Source organism: Balaenoptera borealis (genome assembly GCF_965194805.1).
Source record: "Balaenoptera borealis genome assembly, chromosome: 2".
Taxonomy (NCBI): Eukaryota; Metazoa; Chordata; class Mammalia; order Artiodactyla; family Balaenopteridae; genus Balaenoptera; species Balaenoptera borealis.
This window is the reverse complement of record NC_138867.1, coordinates 160613030-160626595: the sequence shown is the minus strand read 5'-3', so window position 1 is coordinate 160626595 and position 13566 is coordinate 160613030. Positions and strand designations below refer to the sequence as shown.

At 43.9% G+C, this 13566-nt stretch overlaps 2 long non-coding RNA genes across 8 annotated transcripts in view; one reads left to right on the top strand and one right to left on the bottom strand.

Moving 5' to 3' along the window:
• The window catches only part of LOC309623775, a 103380-nt gene that overhangs the window by 67981 nt on the left and 21833 nt on the right, over positions 1-13566 (top strand). The window lies entirely within an intron of this gene.
• Positions 2440-8558, bottom strand: LOC309623786. Its single transcript, XR_014241642.1, has 2 exons — positions 7543-8558; positions 2440-4282 (listed from the first exon to the last, which is right to left on the bottom strand). It is a non-coding gene; the product is annotated as an uncharacterized lncRNA (long non-coding RNA).

Sequence of the window (13566 nt, the reverse complement as noted above, 5' to 3'; positions counted from 1 at the left end):
GAAAGCACAGACTCCTGATAAACGCTGAGTGCCCTGTAGTCCTCTAGATCAGCGGTCCCTAACCTTTTTGGCACCAGGGACCAGTTTCGTGGAAGACAATTTTTCCACGGACGGGGGGTTTGGGGTATGGTTCAGGTGGTAATGTGAGTGATGGGAAGCGGCAGATGAAGCTTCGCTCGCTCCCCGCCACTCACCTCTTGCTGTGCGGCCAGATTCCTGGGGGTTGGGGAACCTCTGCTCTAAATAACTGTCCTAAAAGTGGAAGAACCAGTCTTTTTGTTGGTGAGGACCCAGTGGCCTCCATCATTGTAACTACTGTGATATAACCTGTAGTGTGTGATTGATAAATAATTTAATACTGTTGACAGGGGTATTTGTTGCTTATTTTGTACATTTGCAAGCAGTTCTTTCTTCCTCATGATACACCTTGCATTAATAGTTGAGCGAAATGACATGATGAGTCAATAAGACTGCTTTCCCTGTGACCAGAGTTGTCAGGACAAGTCAAGGTCTAATCAGACATTTTCATTTCATTAAGTTGGACTTTTGCCAGAGCCTTTTGGAAGCCAGCATAACACTTGTTCTTGCAGGTCATTGGCCCAGACACAGTCACATGATTACACCTCCATGCGAGAATGTCTGGGAAATGTTGTTTTATAGTCTTGTTTCGGAATAAAAATCAGGGTTCTGACGTTAAGAAAAAGGCTACTGCTGAGCTACCCCAATTCTTTTCCCTACCTCCGATTTCTTCCTGATACTTAGATGGAAGATCTGGCTGTATTCCTTTTCTTGAACTCTGTGTGGCATACTTGGGTACTTCATGTCCTAGTCTTTCAACCTGAGAGGAGGATCCTTCAAGTTTTTGCAGCTTTCAGCTCCATGAGCTCAGTAGGAGTATCCTTGAAGCAAAATAAGAACAGGGTGTTGCATGCTCTTTTTTTTTTTTTTTTTTTTTTAAATTTCAGATTTTAATGATCAATTTTAGTTATCTATGCAAAGTGATTCACGCAGATCATAAAATTCTTAGAGGAAAAGGAACCCTGGGACAGAAGACATGGGTCCACTGAGGGCGGTAGTCATGGTTTGCAAATAAAAATTGTGACTGCAGCCAGAAGAAGGAACAGTGGGTGCTGAGAAAGGAAATGACAGATAACCATTCCTAGAGGGTTTATTTGGCTTTTGAGAAATAAGTAAACGAAAAGTTCCCTCTGGTTTGCTGCTTTGAGTCTTCCCTTTGAACACATCATCTAGGCAGAGTTGACATAGATGGTTCTTTTAATTTAAAATCTCTGTAGTCTTCAAACAAGGAGGCCCCATGCAGGCAGTCTCATAGATGGTTGTACATGAATTACCCATCTGTCTTCAAAAAAGGGAGTTTCTGATTTCCTTCTAAGAAAAGGATTTGCAGGATGTGGTGGGAATGAGGTGAGCGAGGCCTTCAACTTCCATGCAGTTGCAGACATTTTGGAGGCAACTTGAACTCTTTGGATCATACTTTAATCCCTGATACCTAAGGATGGCGATCCTAATTTCAGCATCTGGGTGGTATTCATGAAAGGCTTCTGGTTGAATAAGTTAGGAAGGATGCTCATATGAATAAACCTTATTATATGCCCCAGTTTCTGGGCAGCCTGCAGTACCGAGTTCTGACCTGGGATTAGGATGCCTTGTGTGGAGCTAGTGCCACTGCAGCTCTTAAGTCTCATCCAAGATGGTTATTTTCCATGTGCTTCTGAGTAGCTGTTTCTTTGGCTTTCTAATAGCATGGATACTCAGCATAATCACAGACTCCTAGATATGGAAGTATCTGAATGATAATGTAGTCTAATTTCGAAAGAAATGAGATGAAAGAGGCCAAGTGACTTGCTTCAAGGTATCTGGTAGAAAAACTGGTGTTAGAACCTTGGTTCCGTGTTCTCAGTCCAGGGCTGTCTTGCAGTGCACTGAATTTCTCAGAGAAAATGAGACTAAAGGCGGTGTTTTTCTATGTCCTCCTTTGCTCCTGGTACTTAACAGACCTGGAATCTACTCATGTATGTGTCAGGTTTTAGATCAGCAATAGGCTCACTGATTATGGAAATAATTGGGGAGATGTGGTATGTGTGAAAGTTTCAGGTAAGCGAGGCAAGGGGTTGTTGTGGTGGATTGGGAGATGTTTGCCAGTTCAACTCACATTTCTGCAGTGCGTGATGGGACTTGGGGCTCTTCTTTCTGTAGCTTATTAACAGATAAGCTGTTTCGCTGCTGGAGCTGCTGAATCTACAATAGCATGAATCAGCAAGAAGGAGGTGTGATTAGTCACGTGGACTTAGGCCTTTCCCATTGCCAAGGCTTGATATATTCACATCTTCCACTTTTTTTTTTTCCTTCTGGTTTTACTGAGATATAATTGACATACAGCACTGTAAAAGTTGAAGGTATATAGCGTAGTGCTTTGACTTGCATACATCATGAAATGATTATCACAGTAAGTTTAGTGACCATTCATCATCTCATATAGGTACAAAATTAAAGTAGAAAAAAAAGTGTTTTTTTTCACATCTTCTGTTTTTTCCTCTTTGTAGAGGCTCATCACATGGAATGATAACATGTTTAGTCTTCTGTGTTACACTTGGTTTAGTCCACGTAATTACATGTAATGTAAAATTACATACAGTGCAAATCAGTCAAGAGGCTATCTTTCCTTCCTCCATCTCTGAGACATGGGTGACCACAGGAGGCCCCTCTGTTGACATTTCTTGCTCTTGTCGTGGCCCTGTTGCCAATCAGTCTAAAACAATATTTTTCTGTGAATTTCTTGTGAAGTTATTTACATGAAAAGTTTTCTAAACGTATGTAATTCAAACTTGATTCTTTGTTTAATGCCAGTGCAATTTTTATGGACTAGAAAAACAATTATATGAATTCTAGATTTTCCCGGGAAATCTATAACATGCAGATCTGAAGTTCATATGGGACCTCTGTCACCTCGTGAGCCCTAGGTAAGGTACAGTGAGGATGGAGAGGTGGATAAAGGAAGGAGTGAGTGATGCTTCATTGGGGAAGGTGAGCAAGGTGGCCAGATAGGTTTGTTTCATGACAAAGAGTGTGATTTAAGCACTTACTTTCTTTTGAAAACATCTCTTTTCACCATCTCCCTATCCTGATATCACAGGAAGAAGGAAAAAACCAAACAAACCTGTTGCCTCATTTCCTAAAGCAGTGATTCTCAAACTTTAATGAACACGCAAGTCACCTTGCCTTTTAGAAGACTGCCGACTCTGATTTAATAGTGGTGGGGCAGTGGTTCTCAAAGTGTGTTCCTCAGAGCAGCAGCTCTGGTTCCGCCAGCCGTGTTAGAACTATAAATTCATGGACCTCGCCTGACCTGCTGAATTAAAATCTCAGAGGATCGGCCTCAGAAACTGTTCTTACACATTCACCAGGTGATTGTTGTGTACCTTGAACATTTGAGAATCACTGCCATTGAAGCTATTCTCTTGGGATTTTCCCAGGCCTCTGGTATTTGCTACTCTGTGATTGGGCCTTGGTATTATTCCCTTGCTATTTAGCAATTGAAACTTTTGGGCAGAGATTTTACTTGAGGCTCCTGACTGGATGTTAGTGTCCAGCAAGTTAACTGGCTCTATTAAAGTATGTTTCTTAGTCCTTCACCACTCTCTCTGTTATAACCCTGATACTTTGTAAAGCAAAGATGCCATTTCATGGAATCATGAACATCAGTACCATGGCTAGACACCATACATAACATGGCGATTGGGTAATACCTTAAAAGGTAGACTGAAAAAGAAACCGACGAAATAAAACACCCCAGAAGAAAACGCTCTTGTAGATTTTCAGGGGTTTTACATCTTAATATCAACTGAGTCCCAATTCACAGATAGTTTCAATCATATTAATAGCCAGTGGGCGTTGTTACCTAGGTTCTATGCCTGCTTGGTTCAGATGAGTGCAAACATGCTTAGCAGTGCCTTTACCAGTGTTGCCATTACTGGTGAAGGAAGAATATTTTATAATAGGGATTGGATTCTCTCAGAAGTCAGTTTTCTTAAGGTATTTGCAAAGGATGAATGTTACCTCCTACAGTGTTTCAAGAGCTCTAACTTTAATTTTCTGAAAGTTTTATTGATTTCTTCCAAAGGCTATAGCTGGAGAAATACGCACTGTATGTTTGTCAGATTGGTTACAGGGTCTCCAGTATAGGTGGGCTGAGGCTGTGTTTGTGCTTTTCCTCTGGGAGGTTTTTCATCTTAGAGAAAGGATCCATGTGTTTTGTGAATCTCTATAAAGCAATGAGAGGAGTTCAAAATGTATTAGAGTATTCGACAAGTGCTCCAAAGAGGGCTATTTGGGCACAAGGTCTAGATGCTAATGTATTATGTTCTTTGAAAACAGCTTAAATGTAAGTACATATAAGAACCCTAGTTAAGATTTAAGGGTAATGCTGTAAGATCTCTCATAAAGGATTCACAAAAAGTGCTGCAATTTTGTAACCTTTCCAGAAGCAATACAGTGTATGTTCACCCCTCATTTGCAACTTGAAGAAATTTATCTAGTTTCTGCGGAAAATTGAAAAGAAGCAGATGCTTATTCCTAAGCTAGAGTTTTGAAGGCCAACAATTAAAATAAACATGTCTCTGCCAAAACTTGAACTAAATTAAAAAATTTAGCATATAAATTAAAGCTTACTTAAAACTAAATTTATCAAGGAAATACATTTGTTTTGCATTACTGGTTTCAATTATTGTGAAAAGGCTTCATTTTTATGGAACACTGAAGATTTTTCAAAGTTTCCAACAATTTATTAGACAATTGCACCACTGAAAATGAGTTACGAGTGTCTGGCTTAAATGTATGAACTATTAGCACATCGTTGATGAGCTTAGAGAGTGATGTTAAAGCAGCCATTATCCTCCTGCAGGTTCATGTTCCTATTCCCAGGGGACTGTAAGAAACTGGTTTGTAGCCTGAAAACAGATAAAGCTGTGGGCTGAGGATATACATAGCATCTCTTCTCTACTATTCGTTTGTTCTTTCTCTTGGGAATCTGAATTTTGGGACATTGCTGATGAATTGCTGTCAGGCATGGGTACTCTTAGTTTATTGCCATAGAAGAAGAGAGAGATTACTTCCTTGTTTGCAGTACCTGTCTGCTCTAGTCCTGTCTGTACAGTGTTTCCTAATTAATATTTCCTAAACACCTACCTCATAACTTTTTTTCATTTACTAAATATTTATTTAGTTCTTGTTTTCCCAGCTTTCTTGAGGTATAATTGACAAATAAAATTGTATATATTTAAAGTGTACAAACTGATTTGATACACCTAGACATTGGGAAATACTGGTCCTGATCGAGTTAATTAACATTTTCATCACCTCACATAGTTCCCCTCTACCCCCATACCCTTGTTTTTGTTTTTGTTCTGTTTGGTGGTGAGAATGCTTAAAGTCTGTTTCAGCAAATTTCAAGTATACAAGACAGTATTATTAACTACTGTAACCATGTTGTACATTGGATCCTCAGAACTTATTCATATTCTTCTTAAAAGTGAAAGTTTGTACGTTTGACCAACGTTTTCCTGTTTCCCTCATCTCCCAGACCCTGGCAAGGACCCTTCTCTTCTGTTTCTATTAGTTCAATTTTTTTTTTTTTTTTTTTTTTTAAGATTGCACATGTAAGTGATACCATGCAGCATTTGTCTTTCTCAGTCTGACTTTTTCCATTTAACATAATGCCCTCCGAGTTCATTCATGTTGTCACAAATGACAGGATTTCCTTCTTTTTTATAGCTACATAATATTCCATTGAATATATATACCACATATTCTTTCTTCGTTCATTGATGGACACAGGTTTCCTTATCTTGGCTATTGTCAATAATGCTGCAATGAACATGGGAATGCAGATATCTCTTTGGGATACTGATTTCATTTCCTTTGGATATGTATCCAGAAGTGGGATTGCTGGATCATTCGGTAGTTCTATGTTTAACTTTTTGAGTAACCGCCATACTGTTTTCCATAGTGACTGCACCAATTCACATTCTCACCAACAGTGTACAAGGGTTCCCTTTATTCATATCCTCACCAAGATTTGTTATCTCTTGTCTTTTTTCATAATAAACATTATAATAGGTAGTGAGGTCATATCTCATTGTGGTTTTGATTTGCATTTCCCTGATGATTAGTGATGTTGAGCACCTTTTCATATATCCGTTGGTCATTTGTATGTCTTCTTTGGGGAACTGTCTATTCAGGTCCTCTGCCCACTTTTTAATTGGAATTTTTTTTTAAATTTTGCTATTGAGGCATATGAGTTCTTTGCATGCTTTGGATATTAATCCCTTATCTGATAGGTAGTTTGCAAATGTTTTCTCACATTCTATAGGTTGCCTTTTCATTTTGTTGGTTGTTTCCTTTGCTGCGCAGAAACTTTTTAGTTTGATGTAGTTCTACTTGTTTATTTTTACTTTTATTGCTTGTGCTTTTGGTGTCAAATCCAGAAAGATATGGCGAAGACCTATGTCAAATAGCTTACCACCTATGTTTTCTTCTAGAAGTTTTATGGTTTCAGGTCTTACATTTAAGTCCTTAATCCATTTCAAGTTAATTTTTGTCTATGGTATTCTTTCGCATGTGGGTATCAATTTTCCTAACACCAGTTATTGAATAGACTATCCTTTCCCCATTTTGTGTTTTGGGCACCGTGGTCAAAGGTTAGTTGACTGCATATTGCATCCCACATAACTATTTTCCTGAAAACTTTCATTTACTCCTGTTTGCTGTGCCAGGATTCATGGCCCTCAGTTTACTGTTCTATTTTCATTGATCCCTAATCATCACTCTGCTTCAGTCAGTCCAGTGATTTTCCTTCTTCCACCTCATCTCAGGTTCATGCAAAGTAGCTTCTTGGGCAGAGTTGCCTTTTCTTTCTAAACAGGTCCAGTCAGATCATCACGTATGACTGCTTGTACATATAGAGGAAGGCAGACTATCAGGAGAAAACTATTTTAGGATTCTATGTTATAAACATTTTAACTAAAAAACTTTTAAGTTTAACGAGTTCATGCTTCTTAAAAAGAAAGTGCTGAACACAATTTAATCCTTTCTAGATAAATTAGAGTGACATTATGCACAGTAAAAATAAGTTGCATTGTAGTGATTTCTACTAGACAGGTAAGGTATTAAGGACTAGTTGTCCCTGTATTAAATGAACCTGGGCTGTGTCTTTCTCATTGTTTTGTACTCTCTAATTTTTAATGTTTTTTTTCTTTTGTTTTTTCTCTGTTGCTGTCAGTATCCTTACTGCTGAATCTGTCTCTAAATAGAAGTACTTTCGTTTCTGATATAATTTTTTTTAATTTATTTTATTTATTTAATTTTGGCCGTGTTGGGTCTTGGTTGTTGTGTCGTGTTGATGCTGTGGCTTCCCCTCCTCTCCCTGTCTTTGGGGAGCGACCCTTTTGTTATTCCTTTACGTAACATTTCTGGTATTTCAGGCGGGAGCAGATATAAGTGTTTATGCTCATTCCCCATATTTACCTGAAGGTTCTCCTCTTTCGCTGGGCTGGTTGCACCGGCCTTTGGTGGCTACTGCATTGTCCACACCTCAGGCTGCCCTCCTGGAGACTGTGCGCAGGGATGTAGGGCTGCAGGGCTACTAGCTGTGGCAGGAACGAGGCGACGTTTAAGCATGGGCCCTGGTCTGAGCTACAGCTGTTGAGCATTTGCTCTAACGCGTATTAGCTGTGTGTCCTTGGACAAGTCACAACCTCTCTGTGTTTCACCTGTGAAATGGGGGTTATAACAACACTTACCTGAAAGGTCAGCTAGATAGTGCCTGCAAAACACTTTGCTGCTTCCAGCACAGAGTAAGGGCTCAATAAATTGGAGCAATCGTTATTATTATTAATATAATTAACATACTATCGTATTTCTCAGAGATAAGAACATCTCTGTATTATCGTCATTACATCTGAGATTAGACCAGATAAAAACAAGACCCAATTATAATAATTTCTACCATGGGTCTTCTACCAAGACCCATGGTAGAAATTAGAGAAAAGTCCAAATGATTTCCACCAAGTTATGTATTAAATCGTTTATTTATAATTATATTATTATTTATCATTTTATTATGTTATTTTATTCTTTGCTATTTATTTCTGTATCTAGTTATTTATGAAGCACCTGCTACGTAGCTGGTGCTATATACCGTAAGCCCCATGGGAACCAGGCCACAGAAGTGTGAAAGTGCAGACTCTGTCTTTAGGGAGCTTACATTTCAGCCAGAGAGAATAGTTAAAGAACAGCTAAATACTGAGTCATTAGTTACTGGCTGAAGTGAAACAGGGATGAGCAAGGAGATGGTATGGGGGTTAGATGAGGGGAAACGTGGCTTGGGGGAAGATGTGGAATTGGTCTGGGCTTGGAGGATGAGGCAGGGCCAGATGCACCAAAGGAAGGACAGGGTCAGAAGCAATAGGAACCCCTTTCCCCACCCAGAGAGGGAGGGGAAGCTTTGTGTTTGCAGATCACAGTGAGAAGTGGGTGGGGGGGGGGCCAGGGGCCGCAGAGGTGGGGTGTAAGGTTGGACGTTGAGGTGTAATCAGATTGTGAGCGGCTTAGAAAGAGGGGCGGACGGGCTGGCAGTTAACGTGGCAGACACTGGCTCTCTGGGCAGGAGGATGGCGGGGCGGATGGTGCAGCAGGTCCCTGGGGCTTTACTCCGGTCCCCATCTCACCCTCAGCAGAAGGAGAACTCAGAGGGAAAGTTTCCAAACTCGCCTGAGAAGCTGAGTGATGGGATGAATGAAAAATTGATGTGGGTCATAAATATTGTAGGAGAGAATGCACCAGATTCCCTTAAGGGTAAAGTTCAGGGAGAAACCTACTGCTGCGGAGGGAAGGGGTTCCGTGGGGGAGAGAGCGGGAGGAGGGGGATGCCCATCGGGGGTCCCGCGGTGCCACTCCCAGTATCCGGGGCCCCTGGGTCCTTGGAGAAGCTGCTGCTGCTCAGCGATGCTCCTGATGGAACAGAACGGCCAGTGTCCATTTGGTGAAGGGCATGGGGGCAGAGATGCTCCGTCTCCCTCAGCCTCAAGGCTGCTGCCCTGGATTCCTTTCAGCTTCCTCAAGGGGCGATGCAGATGTGACCCCAGAGAAGCTGAGGTCTCTGCTGAGCTCGCTGATGCTGGCTGACACTGGATAGCCCTCCTTTTCCACCAGCCCCACAAGCTCTTCCTCACAAGGCTCTCCATGGGGTCTGGGCGGAGTCCACAAGTCTCTGTGACCCTAGGTGGTCCCCTAGAGGTCAGAGTTCCGGGGCTCTGAGTCATTTTCCTGGTTGCCTCTTTGCTCCACATGCACCTCGGAGCACTGGTGCAAAGATCTTGGTGATGAGTCTTTGCATCCAAATACCTGCTGGTGAACTTTCTTCCGAGAAGGAGCACAGACAGTGAAAGGAGGGAGGCGGAGCCTTAATGCTGGCTCAGGGGGTCAGCCCCCCTGCCCGCATCCCCAGTGGCTTCTCATCACCTGTCTCTGGCGGTTTATTTCAGGAACACTTGAGATGGGCGTGTAGTGGGAGGGGAGTAGTTACAAGCAACCAAGGCAGGGGTGGGGAGCGAGAACAGTCTTGCTGGGTGGTGGGCTGATAAACGTTCACCAGCTCTTGGGGGTTGGGGTAAGGGAGGCACCTTGACTGGCAACGTCTGCTGATTTCTGTGTGTTAACACTCTCACTGTGAGCCAGGTCATGTCACCAACAGGATGCCAGGCGACTAACACAGTTCCCCAAGATGTAGCAATAGACTCACCCAAGCTGGTAGGCACATGCCTGGCCCCACTGTCTTTGGAGGCTTAGAAACCTGAGTTGCCATCGTGCTGTCTACCATCAGCCACAGCGAGACTGGGTATCTTGCCTCCCTGTCCCTCAGGTGGCCAAGAGTTTGCCTTTCTCTGGACCCACGGTAGGTTATCATGGTAGAAATTAGAAACTGGAAAGCCAGGGGAGCTTTGGAGAGTCCCTCTGGGCTCACTGACTGCTGATGGCATCGGAATCAGATGCAGGAAGGAGGGAGGGGCTGGTAGGAACCCCTGCAGTTGCCCCAGAGACTGAGGGATGGGCTGGCTGGCAACTGGTCCAGCTCTCCCTGCCTACCAGGGGTGTAGTTGGCAGTGCCTCCCACTGGCTGAAAGGTTTCTGATACCCCTGCCAGCCCTCTGAGTCTGTGTTGATGACAGCTGCCACCTACCCGGCTCCATTACGGGTCAAGCACTGTGCTGGCTGCCATGTAGACCTCGTCTCGGTCAGTCTCACAGCCGCCCTAGGAGGTCAGCGTGATCTTGACTCCCACTTTACACGCAGAAACCGAGGCTTGGATTAAATAACGTGCCCAAGGTGCTACACTTGGTAAGTAGCAGAGCTGGTTCTGTTTGACGAGAGCTGGGGGGAGTCAGCGCTGGGGGGGAGGGGCGGGGGAGGGGGAGCGGGAAGCCGGACTGGGGCCAGCTGCCCTGTCCCTCCCGGCCCCATCCTGTGGCAGCCAGGTGGGCGGCGGCATCTGTTGGCAGCTCTGGGTCAGGGGCGTCCACTGGCTCCCCCGGCAGGTGTTGGTGGGAGGGCGAGTCAGGCACTCTGTTCCCAGGAGGGGATGGCGGATCTTGGGCTTAATGATGGGCCTGCAGTACTGGCAAAGCGGGGATCACTCTGCCTGCTGGGAAATGTCCTAAGGAACCCAGCTGAGCTGCAGTTACGGAGGTAGATTTCCTGCTCTTTTCCACATCTCATGATTAATCCAGAAGCCTGAGCAGCGTGTGTGATGAGGCTCAGCAAGGTGGCCGTGGGCATCTCCAGCCTCCTTTGCAAGCCCCGCTTTTCCTCTGGAGTAGGTGCCCTGGAATCTGGGCCAGCCGTACACATTTCAGCAACTCGATTACAAGAGACAGAAGAGGCCGGGTGTGTGGCACCAATAAAACCGCACACACCCTGTACTTCTCTCTGCCTGTTGCTGGTTTGTGCATTTCCCCACCACACCTCCCGAGAGCAGTTTGTTTCCCGGAAGCAGCAGAAGAGAGGTCGGGAGAAGGAGATGCCTTATTGTTGTGAATGTGATGGACGTGGTGGCACCACAGGGGACTGGACACCAAGGCAAAGACTCCAGTGTCTGATGAACTTACTGGTTGAACTTACCGCTTACTGGTCTTTGGCAGGTAATCAGCTTCTAAGAGTCTCTGTTTCTTCATCTGTAAAATTGGATCACGGTACCTGCACTCATTGATTTAACAAATAATATAAACATATAAATCCATACTCTGGCGTATTCTAGGTGCTGGAAATCAAGCAGTAAACAGAACAGTCTCTCCTCTTCGGATGTTAATAGTCTAACATGGGAAGATGGAAAACGGCAATGACATCTGTGTCAGGTGGTTATGATACTTAGAAGAAAAATAAAGCCGGGCTGAGGGGTAGGGGAGACAGTGTATGCATGTGGGGATGACTTTTCTTAAAGGACAGTCAAGGAAGGCATCTTTGATAAGATGATACTTCAACAGAACCTGGAAGAAAATGAGGTGCCATATAGATGTCCAGGTACGGCAAAGAGCTAGTTGAAAGGTGCTGGAGTGGGAGAGTGCTTGGCAAGTTCAAGGAGCATGAAGAAGCTCTGTGTGGCTGGAGGGGTGGGAAAGTGGGGGTCAAGGAGAAGAGGGCAGAGAGGGTGTGTGTGTGTGTGTGTGTGTGTGTGTGTGTGCACGCAGGGGCTGGTTGGATCATACAGCCTGGCAGGGTTACTCTAAGTGAGATGGGAAACAACTGGTGGCCTTGAGCAGAGAAATGACCTGATGTATATTTTAGAAAGACCACTCTGGTTGTTCAGTGGAAAGTAGCTTTTAAGACTGTAAGCTCGGTGCTCTGTGACCACCTAGAAGGGTGGGATGGGGGGGAGGAGGGAGGTCCAAGAGGGAGGGGATATATGTATACCTATAGCTGATTCACTTCATTGTACAGCAGAAACTAACACAACATTGTAAAGCAATTATACTCCAATAAAGAAAACAACAACACTGTAAGTGGAGAAGCCAAAAGACCAGGTCGGAGGTGACTGCATCTCCAGGTGAGAGAGGAAGAGAGCTTGGATTTCAGCAGTGGTCGTGGTGATAAGTGACCGTCAGAATCTGGAAATATTCTGTAGGTAGAACCTGTAGGATGAGCTAGTATGAGGGGTGGGTTGGGTGAATAGTGAGACACAAAGAGACACCTCGAGATTTTGTCCTGAGATTGGGATTGACACGTACACACTACTGTGTATAAAATAGGTAACTAATAAGGACCTACTGTATAGCACAGGGAACTCTATTCAATACTCTATAATGGCCTGTACGGGAAAAGAGTCTAAGAAAGAGCAGATATACGTATCTGTATAACTGATTCACTTTGCTGTAAGCCTGCAACTAACACAACATTGTAAATCAACTCTACTCCCATAAAAATTTAAGAAAAAAGAAACAACACTTTTGCAATAAAAAAAAAGATTTTGTCCTGAACGATGGGTAAACTGGAGTTGTCACATATTGAAACGGAGAACTGGGTGAAAGGAGAACCCTTTGGTTGTGGGGTGCAGGAACCAAGAATTTGGCTTCAGGCGCATTAAGCAGCAGTAGTCTGTTGGATACCCAAGTGGAGGTGATGGGTAGACAGAGGCGTGTGAGCATCCGGGGCCCCGGGAGAGGCCGGGGCTGGGATACGCTCATCAGTGCGTAGTTCATTAACAATCTTGGGGCTGCATGAGATCATCAAGGGAGTGAGTGAGGATGGAGAAGAGGAGTGGGTGGGACATTCCAAGGTTTAAAAGTCAGAAAAATGAGACAGAACCAGCATGAGAATCAAGAGAGCCTGCTTAAGACGGGACAGAGTACAGAGTGGGTGCTCAGTAAATCACAGCCACTGCCATCACCATGACCATCGGTATTTTCATGGTTAGAGTACGGAGAAGTGAAGTTTGAAACCAAAATAGCAAGAGTTCAGGAGGACGCACTTCATGTACTTTTTCCTCTTTTCCTTCCCTTTCCTCTGGTTGTGCATCAACCGTGGTCTCAGACTTCCAGCTACTTACTAGAAATAAAACAAAACCATACAAAACTTCTGGGCACCTTACAAGCCCACAACTCAGTTCAAGATATTCAAGAAGAGCTGAGGTCTTTGGGTTGTTGGTAGGGTGAGTAACCACTGAACAGAGTCTGGGAACTGGATGTGACTTTCTCCTCTTACCAACTCACTATATGACCTCAGGCAAGTCCGTCCCTGCCTCAGTCCTGGAGGAGGATAGAGACTTCCATTCAGGGGAGAATACTGATTAGCTCACCAAGTTTCCTACTTGGATGGCATCTCTGCCATTTGCTTTTCTCCTCTCCAAAGCATATAGATCCTATCCTCAATTATTAAAGCAAGATAACAGTGCTTTTGATTTCCCTCTGAGAGTCTAACCTCGAATTGTGGGCTGTTTAGTACTTACAAAGTCTGGGAGAGGAGTGCCCTTTAGGAGTGACCATCCAAGGTCCCCCGCCC